Genomic DNA, 18,000 nt, shown 5'->3' with positions numbered 1-18,000 from the left:
ACCACTGACCTGTTTCTTTGCTTCTGTATATTAGTTTGCATTTTCTATAATTTTTTTACAAATGCAATGATACATTATGTGCTCCCCCCCTTTTTTGGGGGGATCTGGATTCATTCACTCAGCATACTTATTTTGAGACTCATCCATGTTATTATAATTGGAAGACAATCCTCCATGGGTCTCTCATATTTTCTACATGTCTTTTGAGCAGAGTCACCGACTGCTTTTGTTCTGGATTGTTTTTGCAGGGATGTTGCATAGAGAAGACACTGGGAAGATAGCACCTCCCTCCAGAGCAAAGGACAGGTTTGTGTACCGTCCAGTATGATAAAGATGTCTTCCTACAGAATAAAGTTTAAGCAGTAAGCCTCCTATAAAATACTTGAGTCCCTAAGCTTGAGGTCCTTGTTCTGTAACATAAAGTATTGGATGAGCCCTCTTCATAGTGTCCTGTTTGAATTGGGGGTTCAGGGAACCCATGCTACTCTGGCTACTGCTATTGTTATGCATAAGAAAGTTCCTAGTCTCTGACCCAGGAGACTCTAGCTTGTTAGCTGGCAAATACAGTAAAGAAACGTTAGAGTTCTTGGCAGTTAGTTCATTATTTTTTTTTTTTTTGCATTTTTTTAAATTCTTATGTTAATCCCCATACATTACATCATTAGTTTTAGATGATGTGTTCCACGATTCATTGTTTGTGCACAACACCCAGTGCTCCATGCAGAATGTGCCCTCCTCAATACCCACCACCAGGCTAACCCATCCTCCCACCCCCCTCCCCTCTAGAACCCTGTTTGTTTTTCAGAGTCCATCGTCTCTCATGGTTCGTCTACCCCTCCGATTTCCCCCGCTTCATTCTTCCCCTCCCGCTACCTTCTTCTTCTTCTTCTTTTTTTTTTCTTCACATATATTGCATTATTTGTTTCAGAGGTACAGATCTGAGATTCAACAGTCTTGCACCATTCACAGCGCTTACCAGAGCACACACCCTCCCCAGTGTCCATCACCCAGTCACCCCATCCCTCCCACCCCACCCCCCACTCCAGCAACCCTCAGTTCATTATTTTTTATTAGTGACTGTTAGTGCATTTTATGGCTATACCTCAATTTATTCACACATTCATCAGTTAATGGATATTTAGGCTGTTTCTAATTCTGGCAATTACAAGGAAAAAAGCTGGTACGAACATTTACGTACAAGTATTTGTGTCAACTCTAATTCCATTTCTCTGGTAAATACACAGTAGTAGAGTGGCACACATGGAAGCGTATGGTCAATTTTTAAAGAAACTGCCTCACAGTTTTACAAAGTGGTTGCATCATTTTACATTCCTACCAGCATGTCTTGCTAATAATCCTCATTAGTTACAATGTCTTGTAGAATCTAGGTCCATACTTTCTTGTCTTTTGATAAATGGAAGCTCCGGGGGCAGTTCTGGGTCCCGAGGTGGCACGTGTCGTAGGCTGGGCTCCTCTGCTGGGTAGGCCGTAGGCGGCTGAGCGCTCTGGTGGTACAGTGGGCTATGCCCCCAGGCTGGCCAGGGTCCCTGTTCAGGCTCCCGGGTTCCGCGGGACCACAGACTGCGTTCCGCAGGCGGGCAGGGCGGCGGGCCCGGCTCCCTGCCCCAGCGGCCCAGTAGGTCGCAGCGCCTTGCGGCTGCGCCCCTTCTCGGCCAGGCTTCCGGGACGCGCAGGCTTGGAGGCTGCAGTTTGCTTCCCTGTCGAGGGGCAGCGGTAAAACGGGTTGCTGCGGCTCGACCAGCGGCCCGAATTAGGCAGAACTGCAGCCAAGGTCCCCGGCCAGAGGGAACGACCGGCGGAGGCACGGCTGCGATGCCCGCTCAGGCGCACCGGCGAGTCGGGGCTCGTGCCTGGAGGCCGTAAGCCCCGCCCCCAACTCCGTCAGATCCCGCCCGTCCCCCCGGGGCGGCGCCCAGGCGAGCCCCCAGTGGGCCCCCGGGAACGTCCTGCAGTACTGGGGACACTGGATGCCCACCTCCGTTCTCTTTAGCCCCCTGTGACCCCGTGGGCCCGGAGGAGCCCTCCTGAGGCAGCGCTTGCCGGCCTGCGGCAGTGGCGACCGGGTCGGGAGCCGCTTCTCTTCCCCTCCTCGTGGCGTCTGTCCTGGTTTCTGTGGGGCAGGGGCTGCTTTAGCCTCACCCCTGGGTTCTGGGATTTTCTCAGTGGTGTCTTGTCTGTGGATGGATGTTGGTGGATCTGGTGAGTGGAACTGAAGCCGAAGGACGTTACCTCCTCGGAAAATGGTGGCCGGTCCGGCCGGGGCGCCGGCGGCAAGCTCCTAAGGGCCCGGAAAGCTCGGCTGGTGATGGCAGAACCCGGGAAGGCTGACAAGCGACAAACTGTCGATGCGCACAACAACTTGGGTGAACTTCAGGAACTTTGCTAAGTGAAGGTAGTCAAGCGCTGTATTCTGTATGGTTCCATTTATTTGAAATTCTAGAAAAGGCAATGTTATGACAGCGAGCAGGTGGTATTACCTGGGTCTGGCAATTGGGGAAGGGAGTTCGTTTCAAAGAGGCCCGAGGAAATGTTCCCGAGGTAACGTAAGGGTTTTATAATGTATCGTGATCGTATTTACAAAACTGCCCACAATTACCTAAACTCAGTTGCTCGTATACTTAAAATGGATGAGCTTTATTATATGTAATACACACTTTAGTAAATCTGGGGAGAGAGACGCAGAGGGAGAGAGAAGGTTGGGAAGGTTCAGACTTGAACTGGATTGGACCATGAGGTATAGCCAACTCTTGATAAGTAAGTCCTTGAAAGGTCCATCTGACAGGCACAAAGGAATTCACAATAAACCACTCCTAAGGCTAGCCAAGGCAGGAAAAAAAGGATGCACTTCTCCACCTATTCAGTTTGCCCAGAGGAAAACAGCCAAAAGGAACGATGGAAAGGCCTCAGCTGAACAAATTCAGTGTGAATTCCTCTGGTTGGCAGGATCCATTTGGCATCCAGAAAACTGAGCTGCATGAGAATCTAGTAAACATAGGTTTTAGTTTGATAGCTATTGAGGTACAAGAAGAAACAAAAATAGAGGAATGGCGGTTGAACGAGCCAACAAATAGCATCTACCAAATGTTGCTTGGCTTTTCTTATTGATTTGTATATCTTGATAATAATATATTTTTAAATTTTTTTTAAAGATTTTATTCATTTATTTGACAGAGAGAGACACAGCGAGAGAGGGAACACAAGCAGGGGGAGTGGGAGAGGGAGAAGCAGGCTTCCCGCTGAGCAGGGAGCCTGATGCGGGGCTCGATCCCAGGACCCTGGGATCATGACCTGAGCCGAAGGCAGACGCTTAACGACTGAGCCACCCAGGAGCCCCTTGATAATAATATTTATCAATTGCAATATCTTGTAGCATTTATTTGCATACTTTTTAATCTTCTGATAAATGGCAACTCTTAAGGTAGTTATGCCTTTCAGTGTCCTTTTTATTATTTGTGCTTATTATGTATAATATAAGCAATCTTTCACTATCCCATGTTCATAATTGTTATTTTCTACTGTTCTCTAAACATATATTTTATGTTATTTATGTATTTTTAATGGGATGTAATTGACATATAATATTATACTAGTTTCATCTATACAACAAAATGATTTGAGATTTATATACATTGCAAAATTACCACCACAATAAGTCTAGTTAACATTCAGTAGTTTGTCTTTTCATTTTGATGAAATGACCTAGAATTTATTTGCATGTGATTTGAGGTAAGGACTCAATTTCCTGGAAAAGCAATTATCCCATCACTATTTACTGAAACTCCATCTTTTCTCCACTATCCTCAAAGCCATATCTGTCATATGAACATGGTTTGTTTCTTGGCACTGTATCCTATCCTCCTAATTCGTTCTTTTTTAATGCAATCTTTTCTTTAATAATAATTTTATATTCAGCAATATTGGTAAATTCTTTCAGTAGGTTAATAATTAATCTGTAGTTTCTCTTGTGTTTCCTAAATGGGAAATCATGTTATCTGAGTATAACTAGTATTTGGTGTCTTTTCTTCTTTCTTACATATGCTTTGTTTGATATTCAAATACTGAATAATTTTTATGTTTTTACTAAGCTGTTGGTTTTTGTGTCCCCCATTGGCTCTAAAAATCAATGCCTTGATTCTCTTCTGGTTCATGAGTTTCAATGGAGGCTCTTACTCCCTGGATTTTTTTTCTGTGAAAACTCTGTGAAACCTAGCTTGAAGACAGGCTTCTCCAAATAAGATCTGAATTTGCTTTTTCTTAGGCTCCTAGGACACTATAAACTAGAAATACTTAAAACTGAAATCTCAGCTTGAGTTTTTGTCTGTTGGTTTTGTATTTTTTTTTTTTTTTTTTTTTTTTAGTCAGATAAACATATTCCATTGGACAACTGGCCTGTGGTTATGAATTACCACATTTTTATTTTGGGTTAAATCTGCATTCAGCACTTAAATTCTTAAAGAAGCAGGTTTATTTCTAGTTCCTTTTTCGATAAGGCTATGGCCTTTTAGTGTCCCAGCTGTAGGAGTGAGTTTGTCTGCTATTAGATTTTCCACTGTGCAAAGGGTGGTTCCTGGGTTTCATCTCTTTCCCCCTGTATCTTGGCAACAAAAAGTAAAATTCAAGATCACTCTTATCAAATGCCCTTAGGATGAGTTAGCTCTTTAATATCTTTAATATCTTAGCAGCTCAACATTGATTTTTAAAAGGCTTTTAAAAAAATATTTTATCAAACATTCTTATTTTTTTTTAAATCAGGAAGTCATTTATTGTACCTATTTTCTCAAGCTGCAGAAAATGGATCTGCTTAATCTTTACATGACTAAATTCCATATTTCAGAGGTTAAGAAAATTATTTATTGTTTTTCAAATATTACTTATAAGATTAAGATGATTTATAAGAGTAGGGAATTCACATAAAAATTAATAGAATTAAATATATACTTGCTTCTGGGGTGCCTGGGTGGCTCAGTCAGTTAAGCATTTGACTTTGACTCAGTTCATGATCTTGGGGTCCTGGGATCCAGCCCCGTGTCGGGCTCCCTGCTCAGTGAGTAAGAGTCCTTGGCTTCTCCCTCTCCCTCTGCCCTTACCCTCCTTGTGCATGCATGTGCTTGTTCTCTCTCTCTCTCAAATAAATAATCTTTAAAAAAACTAATATATATATATATATATGTTATATATATATATACTTGCTCCTAAGCCTATTAGCTAGGAACATAATTATACCTGATTCAAAAATAAATATATTTTCACTTTATATAAAATTGCCATTTTTTATAAATGATGACACAAATGTAGAAGACAAAAAAAGTGCCAGAAGTCATTAAAAAATACAGATAAAAGAATTACTAGTTTTGGCATTAGGAAACATTTTCTATCATGAGCGGATGTAATGAGTATGAACCTAGTTGTGCTCTACTTTTTCCTTCTCTAGAAAAACTGTTCAGGTGCTAAAGTGGTATGAAAGAGGGAAAAAAATTATAAAATATCTCTTAGAACATCTTTATCCCTTCCATCCACATTTGTATTTCCCATCAGTCCTTTATGTTTCCTAATGACTATAATAATGAATATTTAATCTCAGTATGTACTCTGAACTGTAATCTCATAAAACTTAATAGGATGTCAGGTTTTAAATGTAATTTTTGGGTCTCGAAGATGCATACTTTCTCCCCTAAACTTCTGCCTGGAGCTTTTGTCCAGTTTACCACTGTTGAGGCTGAGAACCTATCTGTGGATTATCTATTATGTACATAACACTTTGACCTTAAAAACAAAGGAATTTGCTGAGGATCTCTAGATGATATTTCTTTCTAATTCTACTTGAAATGTGTGGATTTCATGGAAACACAGTGCAATTGCCTCTCAACAGGAAATGCAGAAAGATTTTACTTTATTAAACTACTACATTATGGTCTAGAATGGTCCAGATATTCCTGCCATGGGGACACGTTATCTTTAGGATTGATTTCTTTTGAAAATGTATACCAAAGATCCATTTCAACTAGTATTTCTTTGTAGATTTACCACTCCATTTTATGATCTCTAATATAAATTTTGGGGAAAGATGTTGATGAAAAATATTGCTTAAGTTTGAATATGACCTTTGAATTTGAATTCCTTGCAAGAGAACAAAAATCAAAAAATAGACCGAAGACCAAAATTAAGATTAGAGTCGAGTAGCAAAATGTTCACCTTACATATTTTTCAAGGGAAAGGAAATACAAGTTGAGAAAATTGAGACAGCACATATGTAAGCTGCTTTATAGATTTTCATATCTCAAGGAGGGTGATAGCAGCAATTTCACTTTTCGAATAAACAGTTTTGTGAAATTGTAAAGCATTTAAGGAAATTATTTAAAATAATGCAACATATGCAGTGCCCAATGTATCAAACACATTCTTGGTGGGGCTAGGTAAAAATTTCTGTGAATGTATACTCCAGGTCAAAATACTAAAATAAAAAATGATAATTCTGCCAAAAACTTCTTTGCATTAATGCATATTGTAATATATGAAAGTTAACAGCATCAGACTTCACAGGGAATTGTGTTGTTATTGTTAACTGGATTTGATTGAAATTCATGGGGGCACAGATTACTAAAAACTAAATAGAATGCATGTGCTTTTCCAGAAGCTGATTGGAAATATAGTTGAATGTTACATCTGAATGTACTATAGGGGAGTATGGTGGAAATGACCCTGCTGGGGATGAAGCCTATTATCTTATATCATGACAGTTGCAAATATAGTAAACAATACATTCGTTATTATTACCAGATTTGAACCAAAGTAAATCTCTATTGTTGCATAGTAAAACCATGCAGAAGAAATCAACCATGCTAGCTCTGGTAATACTTTTCTAATGAAATACTTTGAATTGCATACGTATCAAAATGTAAACAGCACTTAAAAGGTTATTGATGATGACTCCTCTGAGGACAATAGTAAAGTATTACCACTGTTTTCCATTTCAAAAGAGAAAATAAATTGAAGGTCATGAATGAAATTCTTTCCAGTTATTAGTAAAATGGTAGAGAATTTAATATATCAAAAGCAGAGTAATGATTTCATTTTTATGCTGAAGTGGGAAGGGTTCTTTATATTCCACATTCTAACAAACTATAATCTCCTAGATAAAAAGTAAGCAATCACGTAGCTCTGTCTGGCTACCTCCAGTAGGTGAATGTCTACTTATCTTCACTGCTTATGGGTCTATTTTCTTCTTTATGATCTTTAGGTAGGAGGCTATTGGCAATCAAAGACCAGGTCTTAAACTTCTCGTCGCCTATTGCTCTGTACAAAAATACCCCAAAATTTAGTGTCTTTTTTTTTTTTTAAGATTTTATTTATTTATTTACTTATTTACTTACTTATTTATTTATTTATTTATTTGAGAGAGAGCACGCACTAGACAGAGAGTGGGGGGAGGGGCAGGGAGAGAGACAAGCAGACTCTGCACTGAATACAGAGTCCTACGTGGGGCTCTGTCTTACAACCCTGAGATCATGACCTGAGCCGAAACCAAGAGTCCACCACCCAACTGACTGAGCCACCCAGGCGCCCCACAAAATTTAGTGTCTTAAGACAACAATCATTTTATTTATTCACAATTCTGTAACTTGGGCAGGGCTCAATGGGGACAGCTCATCTCCCCTTCACATGGCATCAATTAGGCTGAGTTGACTGATGCTAGAGTCAACTCCTGGATAGCCTCACTGATAAGCTGAGGGCAAAGTTGATACTGTCTGTTGGCTGGAAGCTCAGCTACAGCTGTTAATTGAGGACTGTATTCTCCTCCATGAGGTCTTTCCATGTGACTAGGCTGGGCTTTTCACAGCATCACGATCTCACAGTAGTTGAACTTTGTGCATGTGGTGCACTGCCCCCAAAATGCAAAAGCAACGTTGCCAAGCTCAAGCCCCGAACTTTCAGAACTAGCAAAGTGTCCTGTCACTTCTGCCATGTTGCATTGCTTAGGTCACAGGTTCAAATTCAAGAGAAGCAGACTATGAAACGTGTAAATACAGAGAAACATCATAACAGATTATCATGGACTTCAGTACTATACATGCAGATGGTACTAACCGAGTCAGTGATATATGAATGAATTATAGATCATCTGAATCATCTGATTTCAATGTTTTAGTACCTTGATTAAGTTTTTTTTTTTTTAAGATTTTATTTATTTATGACAGAGAGAGAGAGACAGCGAGAGAGGGAACACAAGCAGGGGGAGTGGGAGAGGGAGAAGCAGGCTTCCCGCGAAGCAGGGAGCCCGATGTGGGCCTCCATCCCAGGACCCCGGGATCATGACCTGAGCGGAAGGCAGACGCCTAATGACTGAACCACCCACACGCTCCACCTTGATTAAGTTTTTCCTGGTGGTTAGCTTTTCCTGGTGGTTAGCTAAAACTTCTCCTTATTTAATTTATGCATGTTTTCCAAGTTGAAATTAGTATAACTTATAGCTAATAAATGGTCAATATCATCTTCACAAAGCACGTTTTAGTTTAAGACAAGTCATATCCTTTCTGTCTGAAGAACAAACTCATTTTGTTGCCATATAGGAAATAGGAAAGACAGTTAAATACTTGGCAAAGAGAGTTAGTGACTTGTCCTTACAAAGTACAAGAGCTTCTTAGAATCAAACACAAGACGGTCTGAGTGCTTTCAGGGAGCTGCATAAGGAAGAGCCATTGCACAGGGACAGTTTCATCCCTGGTATCAGGAACGGGCCCTGCGTTGTAAGTTAGGATTCCTAAATTTAAGTCCTAATTCTGTCACAATCAGCAGTGTATCTTAAACCAGCCCTCATCTCCAAAGGTTAGGGAATTGTACTGAAAATTTCTGGAAAAAAAAAATCCTTCAGCTACAACACTCCAAGGTTCCATTCATAAAACACAATACATTTGTAATTAAAGAGAGTTTTTATTCCTTTCTATTTGTATAGCCTTTTATGTTCACACTACGAGCAGAAACCACATCCCGGATTGACAAATATGTACGTCTTTGAAAAATATTTTACCTTATATTTGGAATAGTTCTGGTTTTGTGCTGCTCTAAGTTTGAGATTTCTTTCTCCAGGAAAAATATATATTTGTATTTTATAAATATATTTCCTTATATATTGACTCTCTGTGGCTGTTTTTGTTAAAACCATTTCTATTTATATACAAAAGTTTCAAATAAGTGAATGGAATTTTTAAGTTAGTAAACAAATTTATAGAACTGTAAACATGTATCATGGTTTGGCAATATCAGAACATCCTCTGATTCCCTCATTTCTGTGTTTATCTCACCATAGACCTGGTAAAAGATCCCCAGGTTCTATATCTTACTAATAATGGATATTAGATAAAACAGAAATCAAGGTAGTAGGTGAGTAAAAACTCTTCACAAATAGTCCAGTGGTAGCTGGAGAAGATTGTATCTGCTTGTGAAAACCGATTCCATTTATTTCCTCCAAATCTTCATTCAATAAAGTCCTGTTGATAGGTGACATTAGGGAATATTTACACCATGGAAATTAGCAAATACTATATATCAGCACTCTTTTTTTTTTCTTTCTGTCAGTTGTTAAACATTTATGTTCATAATACTGAACAATAGTCAGGGAGTCAGATTAAAGAAATAGGGCAAAGATGGACAGTCAGAGTCAGCATTAAACTTAGACCTGAGTCACATGCCAGCCATATAATCTAGCAAAAAGTATTTCTGATAGAGTATTAAGATGTGGGAAAACCATAAACTGGAAACAATCCCAATGGGTTTGAAGAGCAGTAAAGAGGAATATAATATATTTATCAAGAGGTAGTTCTATTAGAAGAGATTGGAGGGACGCCTGGGTGGCTCAGTCAGTTAGGCATCTACCTTCAGCTCAGGTCATGATTCCAGGGTCCTGGGATTGAGTCCCGCATTGGGCTCCCTGCTCAGTGGGGAGCCTGCTTCTCCCTCTCCCACTCCCCCTGCTTGTGCCCTCTCTGCCCTCTCTCTCTGTCAAATAAATAAAATTAAGAAAAAAAAAAAGAAGAAGAGATTGGAAATGCAGGCAGAAAGTCAAATTGCATAGGATTTATGAGTCATGATAAGGATTTTGAACTTTAAAACTAAATCCAAAAGGAAGTCCCTAAAGAGTTTAAGCTGAGTTATGACATGATTATATTTGTTTATAGAGAATAAACTAGATTATTTGTGCCAAGTGAATTGGGGTTGAGGGTATGCAAGAAGTACAACCAGTTATGAAAATATTATAATGACTCAAGTGGGAAATAAGGGTAGCTTGAACCAGATTGATGGTATAGATGTGGAGAAATCTATGAAGATTTGGTTATTGTTTGGAGGTTGTTTCTATAGGACTTGATGATGAATTTAATGTGTGGAATAAAGGAAAACTCTCAGGCATGTAGCCTAAGTTTTTCATCAAATCATTACATCATTTACTATTAATGGCAAAGACTATGAGAGGAGAAAAAGACATAGATAGATGGTACTATTTTAAATGTTCTATATTTGAGTTACATATTACATATATAATGAGAGATGTCAAGTAGGTAGTTGAATATATAAGTACCGTGGTGCAAGGAAGAGTTCAGGGATATTGATAGAATTTTGAAAATTATCACTGCATACTCTATATTTAAAACCAATAATAATAATAATAACAATATTAACCCAGTGGAATTACCTAGTGTTAAGGAAAGAGAAAGAAGAGTATCCAAAACAGATTCTTAGAACACTCCAATGGAAGTGCAAGAGTAGTAGAGAAGCCCACAAAGCAAAGTGAGTTGAAGGAGCCAGAGAGATCAAAGAAAAATGAGGAGAGTTGTCACTGAAAATAAGAGAATAAAGTTTAAACAAGAAAGCTGTGTTCAATCTTGGTGAGAGTTGATGAATATAAGACCTGAGCTGGACTGGTGGGTCCAGAGACAAAGGGAGTGACTAAGTAGTAAAAGGACTTAAGAAAGTGGAAACAGGTTGAGTCATCAACTCATTCTATATATTTTTTCCATGAAGGGGAACAGAAAAATGGGAGATGGGGGCTCAATAGAGGAATTGTCTTTAAGATCAAAACTGATCTTAAAATTATGTTTGTTAACTCCACAGAAGTTCTTGTTATTTATAATAGGATATTTTTTATATATGTGATACTTCAGATTATATATAAATATTAACTATTTTACTCAATTTTTGTCAAAAATTTAATAGATGTATTATCTACCTGGAATTTATTGTATGGTATAAGGTAGGAATGTTCCTCCACATATAGTTAGTTTCCTAAGAATTTTTGTTTAAATGCCCACATTTATAGTATTAGTTTCTGGATATTTGGTTTCATTTATTTTTCCATTCTTCTATGAGCACTAAAGTCTTCAAATTGATACTTTTAGGGGATGTATTTTCTTTTTTTCTTTTTTCCTGTCAGAATATCACAAGATATCACAGCTCTGTCTTTCAAAGTGCTCATTTTTTACTTCACATAAGCTATAAATTATCCAGTCTAGTTATATTTAAAATTATATAGTTATATTAATAAGAATTACATAAAATTTATAGATTAGTTTGTCTTTACTCCAGAAACATGGCAGACGTCTGTGTTTTTTCAGATACTATTTTATTCCTCAGTAAAATGTATTTTTTTTAGCATAGCCCCATCACTCTTCGCACATTTTCTTGTTTTCTAGAACAACAAGGTATTCCAACTCATTCTCCTGTTTCCGCGAAAAAGATCTATAATCAAGCATTTCACTAAGGGTTCTGATTCATTTCAGTGGGAGATAGTATTTAGAAATGAATATCTGAGCTCTAAGTGCCCTCTCAGTGAAATTACTGTGGCTTTCCTGGTTGAAAGGAAGAAGGCTATGGGTAGAGACATAGATCACCCAAGCTACATGTTTGTGGTGAACCCTACTTTTCTCTAAGACTGAATCTGTACATATTTCTTTCTTCCAAGTTTTTATTTAAATTCTAGTTAGTTAACATGTAGTGTAACATTGGTTTCAAGGGTAGAATTTAGTGATTCATCACCTACACAAACACCCAGGGCTCATCATAACAAGTGCCCTCCTTAATACCCATCACCCACCCACTTCCCTCCATCAACCTTCAGTTTGTTCTCTATTGTTAAGTTTCTTATAGTTTCTTCCCTCTGTCTTTTCTTTCCCTCTTCCCATATTTTCATCTGTTTTGTTTCTTAAATTCCACATGTGAGTGAAATCATATGATATTTATCTTTCTCTGACTGACTTATTTCACTTAGCATAATACATTCTAGCTCCATCCATGTCATTGCAAATGGCAAGATTTCATTCTTTTTGATGGCTGAGTAATATTCCATTGTGTATATATACACACAAACCACTTCTTCTTTATCCATTAATCAGTGGATGGACACTATGGACTCTTTCCGTAGTTTGGTTATTGTTGATAATGCTGCTATAAACATCGGGGTGCATGTATCTCTTCAAATCTATATTTTTGTATCCTTTGGGTAAATACCAAGTAGTGCAATTGCTGGGTTGGAGGGTAGATCTATTTTTAACTTTTTGAGGAACCTCCATACTGTTTTCCAGAGTGGCTGCACCAGTTTGCATTCCCACCAACAGTGTAGGAGGGTTTTCCTTTCTCCACATCCTCACCAACACGTTGTTTCCTGTGCTGTTAATTTTAGCCATCCTGACAGGTATGAGGTATTATCTTGTCATGGTTTTGATTTGTATTTCCCTGATGATGAGTGATTTTGAGCATCTTTTCATGTGTCTGTTATCCATCTGGATGCCTTTTTTGGAAAAATGTCTATTCATGTCTTCTGTCCATTTCTTAACTGGATTATTTATTTTTTGGGTGTTGAGTTTGGTAAGTTCTTTATAGATTTTGGATACTAACCCTTTAACAGATATGACATTGGCAAATGTTTTCTCCCATTCTGTAGGCTGCCTTTTAGTTCTGTTGATTGTTTCCTTCACTGTGCAGAAACTTTTTATCTTGATGAAGTCCCAGTAGTTCATTTTTGCTTTTGCTTCCCTTGCCTCCAGCAGCGTGTCTAGTAAGGAGTTGCTATGGCCAAGGTCAAAGAAGTCGCTTCCTAAAAAAAAAAAAAAAAAAAAAAAAAAAAAGAAGAAGTCGCTTCCTATTTTCTCCTCTAGGATTTTGATGGTTTCTTGTTTCACATTTAAGTCTTTTATCCATTTGAATTATTTTTTATTTCATGTAAGAAAGTGGTCCAGTTTCATTTTTCATTCTTCACATGTTGCTGTTCAGTTTTCCCAACACCATTTGTTGAAGAGACTGTCTTTTTTCCATTGACTATTCTTTCCTACTTTGTCAAAGATTAGTTGACCATGTAGTTGTGGGTCCATTTCTGGGTTTTCTATTCTGTTCCATTGTGAATCTGTGCATATTAATTTAATCCTCTTCAAATTGAATGTTGGCTATCATTTCAAAGATTTTCAAAAAGTTGCTCAATTTTACCCCCTTTTCCCCCTAATCTGGTTAGGTATTTTAGCCAAAAGTTTTCCAAAAATCTCTAGAAGACTTAATTTTTGTCTTAGTACTGGAACACTTACATATTAAACATACCTTAATATACCAATGCTGGTTAATATTTCCAGAGTGCTAATAATTTGAAAGTGTCATCTTTCAAATCTTTTAGGCAAAGATCACTTTTTTTTAGACTCAAGAGCCTTTTTACACTTTTATCAAATCAAGACACCCACTTATCCTCTACTTTTGATGTACTTATACATCACATATTTTGGAATTCCTTTTGATGTCCTTAAATTCTTGTTTTGTCTAATTTCTAATATGTAACTGACTTGCCATACTTTTAAGATTTCCTGTACATTCATTCCTCATGTATCTCCATATTATACTATGATTGCCTCTACTTTGATGTAATATTTTCCCCCTGAATATTTTAATATTAACAAAACTTTAAAAGTGTCGTTAGTAGTTCAAGGATGTAAGAACATCCTCTCTTTGAACTTAATATTTGAAAAAGGTTGCAAAATCATTTTACTGGAGCCACATTTTAGGATTGCAACAGGTTAGAAAAGCCTCATACCAAAAATGGTAAGAAAGGTTTCCATTGTAATCAGTTATTATAACTAAATCAATAAAGCTTTAGAAAGGAATAAAGAAAGAAGAGAAGGAAAGAAGATCAGAGCAAACTAAATGTTCCCCATGCTTTAGTTCTACCATACACTTGGAACTGAGCACCCATTTGTGTCCCCACCTCCCAAAAACAGGAACCCCAGGGCAAAAATACAAATGTAAGAAAGGAAAATACAAAGAACAATGTATTGTTTCATTTGTGAAGGAATATTAATTTGACTTCTATAATGAATAAATACCAGCAGTTGCTTTAGTATGCTTTCAAAGCTTTTCTAAATTAAAAAAATTCAAACTGATTCTTTAATTTTTATGTTTTTTTAGGTCCTCAAGTATGTGTGCTAGGAAAAATATAGTACATCTTGAGGCAATGTTTGGTTAATAAGTTTCTAATTTTAATAACGTTACCTATATTAACATAGTTCAGTGTTTTAAGTATTTTTAGACATAGAATATCAAGGCAAAATAATATGCATCAGAAGTATAAAACTTGTGAGAGAGAAGTTTAGAGTAATTCATTCCTGAGACCGTTTTCTTAGGTGGTTCAATAGATCCATCAGAACAGAGTGAAGTGAAAAGTGATTTATTTTTTTTTAAAGAAAAAAACATAGGGAGAAATATTGAGATAAAATTCAACTTCTGACATGAAAAATGGAATAATGCAGCAGCACAAAAAAAAGTATGTAATTTAGGCTATTTTCTTGGAGATTAGACTATCACAGTCTTAATGGACAGTTTTAAATATCAAAAAGGGATGAATAATGTAACAACAGGAACTTGATATAAAATGATAGATATTAAAAATAGAGAATGGAACAGAACAAATAATAAAAATTATAATCCATCAAAACTTGCATTTAAAAAATAAACATTAAGACCATGAACCTTGAAACAGATCCAAAGTAGCCAGGATAGTCACATGCTATAAAAAAAAATCTATTGTATTTTAAGAAAAAGAAAATAAATTATTTGCACACACAAGCAAAAAGTCACATATAATGGTAAGAAAATCTGACTTTCAGCTACACGTTATTCCAAAAGGTAAAAGAACAACATATTTAAGAAATTCACAAGAAGAAAAATAGTCTTAGCTAAGAATTATATGTACCAGCCAAACTTAGACTCAAGAATAAAGATTGCAGACTACCAGTTTGGAAAAGCACAACTTCTGAGAAAATAGTTCTATGAGCCCTTCCTGAGAAGCTTACTAGAGAACATCATTCAAACAACCAACATGACTAGTATAAGGACTGGTATTAAGCAAAAAATATATATATATTTACCTAACAATGTAAGATTAAATGACGTAAGGGAGACAGTATGGAATATAAGAGCTACATGCCCTGACAACATAGATACATTGTAGTAAAATAAGCTTGCCAATTGCCTGTAGATATTAACAGAGGATATAGGAAGGAGAAAGCAAGGACAGACATTAGAGTTCCTTAATATAATATGTTTTATGATTTTATTTTGGACACCTGTAACTATTTTACATATAACTATTTTACATATTTACAAAATAAACTTAGTTCTAAAAAAATTCCAAAAATCAGTGGGGCATCTGGGTGGCTCAGTTGGTTAAGCGTCTGCTTTCTGCTCAGGTCATGATCCCAGGGTCCTGCGATCCAGTCCCATGGACTCCCACTCAGCGGGGACCCTGCTTCTCCCTCTCCCTCTGTCCCTCCTCCTCTGTTCATTCTTTCTCTGTGCCTCTCTCTCTCTCAAATAAATAAATAAATAAATTAAATATTATGAGTGGGCTTAAAACACAATAATTTGTCTGTGTATTCTTGGTGGGATTATACTCTAAAGATGAAGAAAGAATGGCTACAAAATCTTAAACTGATTTCTGTAACTGTATTGTTGGGGATACTACTGATATTGCTATTCTGAAACTTGCTTGTGTGTACTGTCAGATAAATCAAATGAGTCATATGGTGCTCTAGATGAAAATCCAGATTTTCAGCATAGATGAAAAGCCATCAATAAATGCATATAAAAATCATGTAATTCTGATTTTGATTTGGAAGTATTAGTATGAAAAATGTTATCACTCCACCCATGGAAACAGTCTAGAAATAATGATCATAACAATAAATAGCAATAAACTCTCCTAATCCCCAGATTTTGTTATCTAACTAATACTTTTCACTAAAAGAAACTGGGCTTCTTAGAAAAATAGTTAATTCCGGGTTTAGGGTAGGAAATATCAAGATGAGACGGAACTGCTTGTTCAAATAAAAGCAAGGAAGCAAGCCATCAAAGGCTTCCAGAATGAAGGCTTCCAGAATGTCTAAAGAATGAGAAGCCAACCTGAATAGAATTCCACTAGCCTAAAAATCAGAAAATTTGAGCACCCCTAAGAACAATAGATTGAAAGTATTGAAAAACATCAAATATGATTAAATTGACAAATTAATAATGATGCTAAATCAAAGTAAGAAATTCATTGATCACTTTTAGAAGACACTTGAAGACTAACTCAGTATTATGAAAACAAAGAAATAAAAGAATCTGGCAGTTTTCTGCCTTTCCTGCACAAACTGTATCCCCTGGTTTTTATTTAATTTAAATTTTATTTTTATTTTTTTAATTTTTATGACTGAAGTATAGTTGATGTACAATGTTATATTAGTTTCAGGTGAACAATATAATGATTTGACATTTCTTTACATTACTCAAAGCTCACTACAGTAAGTGTCGTCACCATCTGTCACCATACAACGTTAATACAATATTACTGACTATATTCCCTATGCTGTACTTTGCATATCCATGACTTTTTTATTTTACAACTGGAAGTTTGTACTAGAATATCACAATTCTGCAACACCTAATTTATTAATGGGCATAGGCCACGGAAATCAATTCATGTTAACATAACCAAAGCGAGGGAAGCAGACTATGTGCCTCCTTTAGACTGCCACAGCACTATGGATCCAAACATAAATCAGATCAAGTTTCTAGCGTTCACTGACAATTCATTAAAGATACAAGGTGAGAGGAAAATGCTGGATGACATGATGGGGGTGATGGGGGATGCAATCAGCCAACTCCAGACTCTGGGAAACTCTACATGACCAATTGCCCGGCTTCTTCAACAACAATAAAAAGCCATAAATAAATGTAAGAGATTAAAAAAGACTTCAGAAATATATCAACCTATGACAGTTATGGAATTATTATTATTTGGATCCCAATTCAAACAACCAAACTGTGAAACAAACACATTAGAGAATTGGGGAACTGTGTCCTTGACTGAATATTTGATGATACTATGGAATTAATTGGTACTATAATTGCTTTTTATGGAGTCATTAATATTTATGGATACATTCTGAAATACTTATGGATGAACTTAAATAACGTCTGGAGTGACTTCAACATAACTGAAGACAGAGATGAAATAAGATTAGCTGATTACACTGTAATTACTGAATTATTGAAGATTGGTGATGAGGAGCTTCATTATACCGTTCTCCATACTTTGGTATATGTTTGCAATGTTCTGTAATAGTAAGTTTGGAGTTTAATGATGACCTGTATGTTGAGATGGTGATGGGAATGGAGAGAAATGGAAACCATGAGGGGGAGTTGGACGTGTTAACGGATAGGACTCAGCGGTCATTTGGAGCTAGATGGGGAGGGGAAAGAGGAGCGAGAGGAAATAGCTCCCAGATGATCCAGATAGGCACCCCAGCAGCTTGGGCTCTAGACAAGCATAATGTGCAGTGGATTTATTCAGATTATAGATTTTGCTTGAATGCTGAAATGAGAGGAGAGTGGAATAAGTGAATTAAGGAACTTGTAAAGATTTCCTTACAGTGATAGATCATGACTGGACCAGAAGAAAGGTGACACCATGAGAGT

Source organism: Mirounga angustirostris, unplaced genomic scaffold (genome assembly GCF_029215605.1).
Source record: "Mirounga angustirostris isolate CCGP_5_RB_7025 unplaced genomic scaffold, mMirAng1.0.hap1 SCAF_12, whole genome shotgun sequence".
Lineage (NCBI taxonomy): Eukaryota > Metazoa > Chordata > Mammalia > Carnivora > Phocidae > Mirounga > Mirounga angustirostris.
This window is presented reverse-complemented; position numbering follows the sequence as displayed.